At 30.6% G+C, this 5,826-nt stretch overlaps 1 pseudogene across 1 annotated transcript; it reads left to right on the forward strand.

Moving 5' to 3' along the window:
- The first annotated feature begins 1,697 nt into the window (after positions 1 to 1,697).
- LOC111289931 (RNA-binding protein 2-like) lies at positions 1,698 to 4,612 on the forward strand (annotated as a pseudogene). Its single transcript, XR_016346308.1, has 6 exons — positions 1,698 to 2,150; positions 3,284 to 3,405; positions 3,508 to 3,745; positions 3,823 to 3,884; positions 3,958 to 4,039; positions 4,292 to 4,612. The product of XR_016346308.1 is annotated as an RNA-binding protein 2-like (transcript).
- The last annotated feature ends 1,214 nt before the right edge of the window (positions 4,613 to 5,826 follow it).

Raw genomic sequence — 5,826 nt, forward strand, 5'->3', positions numbered from 1 at the left:
ATCCAATTTATGGAATGTGATACTAATTTCACAATTATTTTCTTTTTTACTTTACGACACTTCTAACGCATTATTATGCCAAATGATTTTAATTTTACAATTACTCTCATTTTTTTATGTTAATTTTTTTTTAGAATTATTTTTATTTATAATAATAAATTTTTTTATATTATCAACTTAATTATTTACGTTATAATAATATTATTTTACGCTTGTTGTTGCCTTTTAGTATGTTTTAGGATTACTTTAATTGTTTTTAAAGATGTTACGATATTTCTAACCATTTTAGGCAAAAAAAAAAAAATACCAATTTTACTATTATTCTTATCTTTTTACGTTAACACATTTTTTTTGTGTAGGATTATTTTTTATTTATAATACTAATTTTTTTACATTACCAATTTAATTATTTATGTTTTAATAATTTTTTTTACACTTGTTGTTATTTTTCATTACATTTATAATTATTACAATGTTTTATTAAGGTATAACGATACTTATAACCATTTTACATCAAATAATATTATTTTATGATCTTTTTACATTAACTTTTATTTTTTGGATTAAAATTATTTTTATTTGCAATAATATTTCTTTTATATTATTAACTTAATTATTTTTGTTACAATAATATCTTTTTATGTCTGTTGTTATTTTTCATTATATTTACAACTATCATAACTTTTTGTTTGGATGTTACGACATTTTAACTCATTTTACATTAAATGACACCAATTTAACGATTATTTTCACATTTTTACATTAACACTTATTTGTTGCTTTAGAATTATTATCTGAATATATAGTAATAATTGTTTTATATTATCAATTTAATTATTTACATTATAATAATATTTTTTATGTTTGTTCTTACTTTTATTATATTTAGAATTATTAAACTCTCTCTTAAGGTATTATGATATTTTTAATATATTTTATATCAAATGATACTAATTTTATGATAATTCTCATCTTTTTACGTTAACTAATTTTCAATTAAATTTTTTAAAAATATTATATTATCTTCTCTTTTTTTAAGAATTTTAAATAAATTATATTTATCTGTTAAAAATTTATTTTATTTTATTTAATAAATAATATTTAATGTAATTAATTAAAATCAAATTAACATGTTAACAAGTAATTAGTTCTTCTTATAATTAAAAAAATTAATGATTTATGTTAATTTTTTATATCTAATGGTTATTGTTTAATGACTTTATAATAAAATAAAAAATTTTAAAATTACTGTAGATTTTTTTTAGAGTAAGGAATAGAGATGGTAATGGGTCGATTCAAAGTTAAACAAGTTTTTGTTCGTATTGAATTCAATTTGATCCGATTATTTTTTTAAAAATTTTTTAATATCCAAATTCGATCTCAACATGATGTTATATAAAATTGTACTTAATATGATTTAATTTAAAATTAATAAAATATTATTTTTAATATAAATATAAAATTAAATACATATAATTATATATAATTATAAAATTAAATAATTAATTAAAAAATAATTATATATATATATATGATTGGAGCGAATTTATCTAAAATTAAATCATGACTTGACCATAATTTTATTTTATTATTATCCGATTCGATTTAAAAATTAATTAAAAAAAAATCGATGAAATTAAAACCACAAAAAATGAATAGAACTATCATCCCTAAGGAATGTGTAGCTCGGGACTAATTACATACTAAAGAAAACGATTTCTTTGGATGACTTCATTTTCCGTATGGAAACAAGATCCATGACTTCTTATCTCATGTGAATTAACTGCACTCTCTTCGTTTCTTCTTTCACCTGCGACTACCATTTATTTTATTTGTAACTTGAAGAAGTTGAGATGCCATTATATTTTAGCTGAATGTGAACGAGGAATTGTTAACAACTATCTTAAAATAATAATTAAATATTTTTTAAAATAATGATTTTTTGGGTTTTAATTTTAATTAGAAAGAAAAAAAAAAGGAGAAATAGAGAGGGAAATATATAAAATCCTCCGTTACGTCTTCTTCTTTTTATATCTTTAGCTAATAGATAAGAGGCATGGCAGATTCTTATCGGAGGTATAGCGACTCACGCCAGCCTCCCCCTTCCTCGATCCCTGCTCTCGTCGGGAAACGCCCTCGCTCCGATTACGGTAAATAAATTTGTCCTTTTTTCTTCTTTTCATTCTTTTTTAAGCTATACATTTTCTGTTAATATCTGCTCGATTTAGTGTTTAATATTTTTCCCATATCTCACAATTTTAACCTCTGTTCGGCGAAAGAGAAACCCATGGGAAGAGAAAAGGAAAATTATTTGGTGCTGATATGCATTTATTTTTCACTAGTTAGATTTTCAACTTTTAATGCATAGCTGAATTCAAATTTCCTTAATTGAAATGATTCCCATTGTCAGCGTCAATGCTTGCTGTTTAATTGATAGTTTCAAGATGTAATTGCTTGCTTAAAATATCTCAAGATTAGCGTAATTGGCTTGCTGTTTCATGATTGCATTTGCACTAAGTTCTTTTTTTGGCAGGGACGATTATTCTAATTATGGATTTAGAATCTATAAAGTCTATTGGTTCATATACAATTAAGCACTGCACAAAAAAGCTTAATTATTTTTATCTTATTATGAGAATAGAGTAATACCAGAAACCTTGGAAAGGCACTGGTTGGTCAAATGACTTTGATTGTGCATGATGTTTCATTAATTGTCTGGCTGTCTGACTACTTTTTATCTCCCTTATCGGTTCTGATGTTGAATGATAAACATGCGGCTTTGTGTCTTTAAGGATTTAAGTGATATGCATCCTTGACCAGTTTCCTGTCTGAACTTATTAATCAATTTTGTTCACCAGTATTTGGCGAGAATCAATATTTTCAATTGATCAGAAAGAGGAAAGATTTAATACCAATAAACTACTCTGGAATTATCTTGCTTAATTGGTATGCTTCATACTTATATCATATTTGTTTGTAATTTTAGCAACCTTGTCATACCATTTTTGTTTCTTGGAACCCTTTTTAGCAGATTCACTAGCCTATTCTAATTGTAATCGTCAAAAGTTTGAAGAGGTCAACACTCTGGATTTGTTGACTAAGAAAGAGAACTTGCATGCACATATTCATAACTTTATATTTAGTTTTGTGATGTTCGTCATGCCTTAATATGCTTTTGCTTTTGGAATCCTTGGATTAGTATGTTTCTCCTTCCCCTCCCGATCTTACCCCTTCTACTTTTCTTGGTGGTTTGCTTGCTGAAATGTGCCATTAATCTTTGTAGATGTCTCCAGTGGCTATGAACTTTGTAGTTATTATTCCCAGGATGATGATAGAAGAGCAATGCGGGCAATCAGAGATAGTGACTCCATTGGAGCATCTTATGATCGTTACCTTTGCAGCATGGTATTAAACCAGTTATTTTTTATTTTTCACGCTAAAGGTCCAAAGTTTTCATTCTCTACATGGTTATATTAGTAGATCTAATGAACAAAAGCACCCTTACAGTAACTTTCATCAGATAGTGGCAGTCAGTTTGCTAGACCTATGAATGGGGGAATGCCCGGCCATTCTGTTGATGATCCCCGCATAGTGGGTATTGGTGTTGTTGATCCTGGACAAACTATGAAAGATAGGACCTTAGGATTTGATGGTGGAAGGCCTGAACATCCGCTTCCTCCTGATGCATCCAGTACACTGTTTGTCGAGGGTTTGCCTTCTGACTGTACACACCGAGAAGTTTCTTGTATCCTTTCATTGGCTATAATTTTCACTTTGGCATTTTTTTTCAAATTTAGTTTTATCCTTCACCTCAGTTGGCAGATATTTTCCGCCCATTTGTTGGGTACAAGGAAGTGAGACTAGTAAGCAAATAATCAAGACATGTAAGTTTATTTATTTATTTGTTTAGACTGCAGAGTAAATAGTAAATACATTGATAATTCATGATTTGTGCAGCCTGGAGGAGATCCGCTGATACTTTGTTTTGTTGATTTTGTAAGCCCTGCTCATGCTGCCACTGTCATGGATGCTTTACAAGGTTAGCTTGACAGGTTTTTCAGTCCCATGTATATTGCCTATCAAAACGGTTATATTTCATAGCTTTTGTTTGTTATGCAATTAAGGAAGGCAGTACAAACTTAAACACACATGCATACACCAGTGAAACATAGAATAGGGGCGAGCAGGGTAATGTCACCTTTGGAAATAGCTCCGTATTTTATTCTGTCTCCTCCTCCCCTCTTTTTCCATTTTTGATTTTCCCTTCCACTTTGTTTTTTCTTTCATGTAGGGCTTTGGAGAAAGAGTTCAATTCTTGCCAAGGGTAATCAGATGTGAGAGTGGGTATAGGAATTGAGAAGATTGTAGCAAGATTTCTTTTCAAAGGAGTGGCTGCTGGACTGCTTGAGAATTTAATTGGATGGTTCAAGTTTAAAATCAAGAAGTCATTTGGATCAGTAATGCCCTTTCTGCCAACTTGTTTAAGTCTCCTTGTTTAATTTGCATAGAAAGGCACAATCGTAGGATAAGGTTCAAAATTTAAAATAAACAAAATACATGCTATGAAGGGAAGTGTCAAGCAAAAAAATCAGCCGTCATTATTCTATAACAATCTTAGCTGTCCTTTCTTTTGTTCATTTTTTTGGGCAGGGGGGGGGGGGGGGGGGTTCCATGGTTTCTTTGTGGACAAACTAAAAAGATACATTCTAAGAATTTATATAACACTTTGAGCTTATTAAGGTTATTTAATTCCTAAAATTTCTCACAAGTCGTAACTCATTAACATGTAAGTTTGATGGCCTGTGATTTCAAGGACAAATTTCAAAACACACTTTATATCAGACAATTGAAGAGGTGAAAAGGATAGTCAATGCCATTACGTTCTACTCTGCAATGTGTTCGTGGATGTTGTGGAGGGATCTTTCAGTTCATTCCATATTGATATTGAATTTCTTCACTTTATTTGATACTGGCAATAGATCCTCCCAAATTCTGCACCTTAGAATTTATGCTTCATCAGTCCAAAGCATAACCGATCCTTGGACTGGCTGCATAGACTAACTGCGACACCAAATAATCATCGTAAACTTTATTCTGTGCAGTCTTGCTAACAATGCAGTTAATATAATCATCTATTGTGGGCCTCTGCTCTCATTTTCCCGATTTCCCTTGCCATGTTGAGATCACCTCATAATAATAAGTGGGAAAAAGAGTTTTGAGGCAAAATATTTCCCAGTTTTGCCATATCTATTTTAGGTAGAAAAGAGCCTGGTTTTAACCTTTTGAGAGCTGGCGGGTCTTTCTCCGGTCCTATTTCGTTGTTGCCATTCCTTGATACAGGAAATATGAGCTGGTTCAATGTATGGTAGTTAGGATTATGAGAAAGTAAACCTTTGTACAACAAATTTGTATTTAAGGTAATGGTTCACGCCTTATCGCATGTGAGTTGTGAAGCCCTAATCACTCGTTCAAAGTGGGGTAAGTTGTGCAGTATAAATAGTTAAGCTCGATTTTGCAGTTTATAGATTCGATGAGCATGACCATGACTTGGTCAAATTAAGGTTGCAATTTGCTCCCTACTCTGGTGCAAGGTCAGGTGGCGGGCACCGTGGCTAGCGTTGAATTATGCGATTCGCAGGTGATTGATGCTTACTTTATCCACTCGACCTTTTATTATTCATGGCTGTTAGGTATTGTACAAGACTTCGTTATAAAACAATTAATGACGCTTAATCATGGAACGACACTTCTCTGTAGGATTTGCTCGAATTTGGGAGCTTATGATAATGAGGGATGGTACGACAGCCTTGTGATTTCAAGAATTAC

This window comes from Durio zibethinus, chromosome 11 (genome assembly GCF_047325235.1).
Source record: "Durio zibethinus cultivar Kanyao isolate XHJ-2024 chromosome 11, ASM4732523v1, whole genome shotgun sequence".
In the NCBI taxonomy this organism is placed as follows: Eukaryota; Viridiplantae; Streptophyta; class Magnoliopsida; order Malvales; family Malvaceae; genus Durio; species Durio zibethinus.